We start from the raw sequence: 6,600 nt of genomic DNA on the forward strand, positions 1-6,600 counted from the left end.
AGCATGTGCGTGCCGATGCGCTGGTTCCAAATAGAGGAATTTTTTCACAATGGGTGAGATATTTTTTGCACGTTTAGGGGTAGAGGAACGATCCACTTTATGGGTTAAAATGAGATTTGATATAGCAATATAGTTTCCACAGAACTTGAGTTATAACATTTTAAAGCACTGCTGGCAAGCTTTTTTTTTTCAAAGGCAGCTTACAAACGAAATTAAAACATTAATTAATGAATGAAAAATTATTTTTTGAAAAATTATATCAAAATTAAAGACAGGAAAAAGGAATATTTCTGAAAGTATCATGAAAATCTGAGATTGGCAGGATGAGTTCCTTGTTGATTTTACATGAGTTACCCGCAGACGTATTGGAAGCAAGAAAGAGGGCGTTGTCCGAAGCTTCCTCAAATCCTTCTGGTCCACCCTCCCCGCCGCGTAATTCTTGAAATCAACTTTTGGTCAGAATCCTTCTCTTTCCCCAATCGTACTGCTGTTTCTGAAGATAATACAATGGTTCACCTAACAAAACGGGATCGTGATGGTCAGCCGCCTCCCTTTATCAGCAGTTTCTTTATTAATCCCATTTTAATGTAGGTGCTCATGTCACTCAGCCTGGAGGATTATTTCCAACGAATTCAAGGGGTCAGCAATGCATACGACAAGATGATTTTCGTCTCTCCTGCTCTAACATATTTCTCTATCTGTAAAAGAAAATACGTGAATTGTTGGGATTTGGCTTGATTCAGAGGGCATGTTTAAAAACCCTCTTACCCCTGGGATTCCCAACAATTTCAGGACAGGGCACTGCCTATCCCCTGCTACTTCTTTTGATCGAACGTTATCAGCCTTTCCACTTCACAGTGAGCTCTTTAAATTGACCCCTAATTCCACAAAAGTATGAAATGTTTTTCAGGTTTACTGCATAGATTGCAGTTCGGGAAACTGGCTATAAAACTTAATCATGGAGACAATTTAATCTTTTTGTTTGTCTAAGATCACCATACGTCCCGTTTTGTATGTTAGAGTCCCGCTTTCAGGTATCCAGCCCCGATGTCACCGCACTTACTGAAGTGTCCCGTTTTCTGAAGAGACAGAACGGAACTCCGAGTTTTTTAACCAAAAATCCCTGTGTGGAGCTATTTAAGCAATTTAATACCAAAACATTAAATCATGCATCTTTTTTCAATGTTTCAATGTATATTTTATGTTTGCCTGAACCTAATGCATAGAAAATATTTTTGCTTATGACCCATTTGTGGGCTAGCAATGAAACACTGTTGCAGATCGCAGTTCTTAAAGCAATATTGATTTCAAAAGCAAAAAGAATAAAAACTTAATAAGGATTTTTAAAAAATGCATTTATACATTTATTATGCCATGCCAAATGTAAAGTAATACTTTTTTAAAAAATACAAATTAATACTTTAAATGTATTTATTTGTACATATTTTATTCAAAAATATTGCTTTACATTTGGCATCGCAGAAAAAGAAAAAAGTTAATTTCTCAGAAAAAGGATTTTCTTTTCTTTTCTTTTTAAATAGATGAACAAAACTGACATGTTTTCCTCACATATAATTTGTTGCAATTGATTTGTTGCAATTTTCTGAAGAGACAGAACGGAACACCGAAATCTTTAACCAAAAATCCATGTGTGGAGCTATTTAAGCATTTTAGAACCAAAAAATTAAATCATGCACGTTTTTTTTTTTTGAATATTTCAATGTATATTTTATGTTTGCATGAGCCTAATGCATAGAAAAGATATTTTTGCTTATGACCCATTTGTGAGCTATCAATAAAACCGTGTTGCAGATCGCAGTTCTTTAAGCAATGCTGATTTCAAAAACAAATTGAATAAAAACTTAATAAGAATTTTAAAAAAATGTATTTATGCATTTAATATGCAATGCCAAATGTAAAGTAACACCTTTTTTAAAATAGTACAAATAAATACTTTAAATGTATTTATTTGTATATATTTTTTTCAAAAAAATATTGCTTTACATTTGGCATCGCAGAAAAAAAGGTTTAATTTCTCAGAAAAAGGATTTCCTTTTCTTTTCTTCTTAAATAGATGAATAAAACTGAGATGTTTTCCTCATATATAATTTGTTGCATTTGACGGTGCGATTTTCGGTTCGTATCGTATTATACTATAAAACAAAACTATTATTTTTAATTATTATAATTTCTTATCGTAAAAGATAAATTGGTAGAATCATTTCTTTTGGTTTTATTACGAAAACCCTCAAAATATGCAAATAAATAAATCTGTTTGTAGTTGCAAGATCTCAATTGGTTCGTTTAATTGAATCGTTATTTTTTATGACCTCGTTTATAATCACGTTTTCGGATATTGCGCTTTTTGTTACCTTCCGACAAGTACGGCATAACGAGTGTTTACTGATGCGATGGGGAGGTGGGGGGGGGACTAAATTATGGAGCCGAAACCAAGGTCTTAATGGTTAGAGTTGCCAAGGATTATTATGGCATTAGATGAGCAGTATGTACAGAAAGTTAGAAAAAATAGATTCCAAAGATTCCTTCAACACTTCAATACAGAATGCAGTAGTTTGTTTCAATCTGAAATATTAACTAATAAATCTTAGAAATGCATTTCCGATAAGCAATAATTAAAGCAACGAAAAGCTCTTTTTAGTCTACTTTTCCAGTAAAAGTCAGAGAAAGAAGGAAAAATATATGAAAAAAGGCTTAACGCATCTTTAAAATATGCTGGAAAAAAAATTGAATAAAAATTGAAAATTTAATAAGTGGAAAGTACGGTATTCAGATTCCTCTGTCCCCCCCCCCCCCCCAATAACTTTTGAGTTTGTAGTCCGATTCGAACAAATTTCACTTTTGTTCGGAAGACCTCGGCAAGGACAAATCATTGCTATACTTCATTTTTTGATTCGAACAATTTTTGATTCAATTTTAAACAGCTCAAAAAAAAAAAAATAATAATAATAATAATAATAATAATAAAATAAAAAAAAATAAAAAAAAATATAGTCCCTACGAGGAAATTTAACGCAATCTCGAACTTAGGGGCGAATTTACTTCACATAAATTTTGCAGGAAAAAACTTTTGAGGAAAAACATGTATGGAAAATAAATTTTTTGATTTGAAGAAATTTCCGTTCAATTTTGAACAGTTCAAATCCTTTAAACATTAGCGCCTGCAGGGAAATTGAAATTCAATATAGATTCCGAACTTGAAGGCGGATTAACTTCAAGCAAATTTTGTTGGAAATAGCTCTTGACTACCAACTCCCCACTCCAAAAATTTTAGGGGCACCTGACCCCGACACCGACTCATTTGCCCGAAAATTGGCTCTCCGACTCTCCGATTTCTACTCAGACTTCGTAGTTTTGGTAAAAAATTGTACATGGAGGGAAAATGACCGACTCCGAATCTTGGAAATCCGACTCCGACTCTTTAATCTGAAACAAAGTTCCACTCCGACTCCGCAAACATTGGGAGAGTTGCAAACGTTAAGGAAAAATGATCGGTTCCAACTCCGAGTCTTTGAATACTTAATTTTTTGATTTGAACATTTTTTCGTTCAATTTCGAACAGTTCAAAAAAACTTAAGCATTAGCTCCTACGGGGAAATTTTTCGACAATGTTTCACATGCAGCGAAATGCTTTATTTTGACAAGGCTGAACTGGATCCGGTCACTTAACTGTTTTATCTGTAAGACTGTCATTTATGGTGAATGAAAAAGGAACGCTGACTGTTGGAATTTATAGTTAACACACTGGAGTTACTGTTCAAATTTCAAATATCGAACTATCACCAAACAGTTAGTTGCTTCGTTCAAATGTAGAAGCATTTCCCCCCCGTCATATCTTGACGGGCGATTTTGTGGTAAGATGATTAAAGCCCATTTATTTGAAATTTTTACGGTCGTGAAATAAATCAATCGACCCTATTAAAAATAATTTTCAATTCATCATTAATTTTTGGTTCTGAAAAGTGAAAGGACAAGATCCCGTTACTTATGAAAGTAAGGGGGCTGTTGCCTCCTTGCCCCCCCCCCTCTGCCCGTACGAGCCACCTAAGGTACGTTTTTAAATTTTCCTCCCCTTCCTGCCTTGCACACTAAACCTTTTCTCCTATCACTACCAAAGTTTGAATAAAACTCCTAACCTCACCAAAGCCATTTTCCTTTCAAAGCAATAATTTGCTTATCAAAAACTTTTATTTACAAAAAAATATTTTGAATTTTCAAAGGTTCTCCCTCCTTCTTTTTTCCTGTTAAAATACTTGATATAAAAATAAGAGAAAGATTGGTAATGCTGGCAGTTTCAATTTTTAGCGGTTTTAATCTTGCTACTGAACTTGACGCGTACATATTTTCTTTTCTAATTTTAGCGATATTTTTTAGGCTGGGGATTTGACAGATTAGTCACTTCAAAGTTTTCTGGGGGTGAGAGGGCTGGGACGAAATATAATCACGGCATGTTATAGGAAGAAAATAACAAAATAAATAAATGTACATTAAAATTGTGAGATCCGGAGAGAGAGTAGCCACCCCCCTTCCCTGATTCTCCAAACGCCCGGCCCGGGCATAGCCCTCCCTTCCCGTCCCCAGAAAAAATCCTCCTATGGTTCCACGTGTGAGGCACACTCTCGAATACCTTGAGTCGAACCGTTAAGGGGAGGGAAAGAAAAAAGGATTAAATGCTTCCGCGCCCTGTCAATCAAAACATTATCAGATCCTGCTTTTTAAGGAAACCTGTTCACTCAGAAGCCCCCTACTTGTTGATAGTCGTTTAAACCCGTTACATACAGTTGGAATTGCGAATTCAGTCTGGCTCACTTGCAGAGTCTATTTGGTTGCAGTGAGAGCAAGTGTACGTTAATTTTACAGCTGTTCGGAGAGCAGCGAGTGCTATTTCTAGTTGTGTAGTAATCGCTAGTGTTGACTGCTGTTTCTACGGCCACTTAGCATAAAAAAAGCCAAGCTTAAAAAATTTCAACGGTGCTTCATCTGTTGTTTGAAAAATGGCATTTTCTTCTAATATATTTCAAGCAAGCGACGCAATGAAGGAAAACGACAGCTTGTGTGGAATTTGTTTGGAAAACGTCCCAGAGAAAGAGCGTGAGTCGGACAGAAAGTATGGGATAATGCAGAATTGTGACCACACATTCTGCTTCGGCTGTATCAAAGCGTGGAGAAACGTGAACCAAGACCTGCCTCCCGAGCTTCGTCGACCCAAGAAGAGCTGCCCGACGTGCCGAAGGGATTCTGATGTCGTCGCTCCGTGCCTTAAAAAAATCACCGATCCGATGGAGAAGGAGAAATTAATTCAGGAATACAGAATCGTGATGAAATGCGTCAACTGCGAAGTGTACAAGCAACACGGTGTCTGTCCCGAAGGTGTGAACTGTCTCTATCGCCATGACGAAACAGATGTTCAACCATCTCGTGCAAGATTTTCATCTAGTGAAAGAATTAATCGCAGAAACTCCAATAACTCATTCGGACTCACCAACGTCATTTGGTTGGTAAACTACGATGAGTTCGGGAACCCCCGCGCTGTTATACGGTTAGACGGTGTTTTAGACAGTCTGCAGTCTCAAATTTGAACTTAGACTTTCTGTTTCGATTGGATTTTACGAAATATGGACATTTTTACGCAGTGAGTGAGCTTACTTTTTGTTATTTTTTTCGAACTCTAATTTTTTTTACTTGTTATTTAACATTTCTTGTGGTTTAAGCAAACTAATTTGTTTTTATGGAAATATTTTAATGAAAAAGTATGTCTGTATACATTTCGCTGCTTCATTATTTACAAAATTGAAAGGTTAGCTTTGTGCTCTGTAATTTTGACGAATTAATTTTAGTAGTTGCTTGTTATTCTCTTTATATTGACATATGTAGTGCATTTCATTAAATTGTGATTATTTACACACATTAATACAGAATTTTTCGGTGAAATATTTAGCGAACAGCGAATGGTGTACTTTTCTACCGCTATTCGATTAGAGTATTTTGTGCAATACCATGAAACAAATTAAAAATCTGCATGTTAGTTTACTATCATTACAATGTTTTCTCGCACGGAAAAATTATACTGTTTATCGATTGATGTGAAATTATTTTGTCTATTTTTAGATATATTATGACGAAAATAGTATTATATTGAATACTAAATAAATATATTTTTTTATTCTAAATGTGTACCATGTTTTTTTTTACAAGACATAACAGAATTTCAAAATTCATTTTAGCAGGAAAAATTACATTTCCTTTTAATCTCATTTTTTTACAGCAAGAAAGTTTTTCATGAATCCTGTTTTATTACAGCGGGAAAAATTATATTTTTGTATGAATATCAGTTTTTGCAGAAGGAAAAGTTATATTTTTGCATGAATTTCAGTTTTTTTTTCAGCAGGAAAAAATTATACTTTGTTTTAATCTCAGTTTTTGGCAGCAGGAAAAATTATATTTTTAAATCAGTTTCAGCTTCATTCAGCAGAAAAAATTGTACTTTTACGTGAATTTCAAGGTGTTTTTTTTTTTTGCTACAGGGAGAATTATATTTTTTGAAATAACTTTAGGTTTTTGTACAAATGCAAAATGACTGTT

This window comes from Uloborus diversus, chromosome 6 (genome assembly GCF_026930045.1).
Source record: "Uloborus diversus isolate 005 chromosome 6, Udiv.v.3.1, whole genome shotgun sequence".
Classification (NCBI taxonomy): Eukaryota; Metazoa; Arthropoda; class Arachnida; order Araneae; family Uloboridae; genus Uloborus; species Uloborus diversus.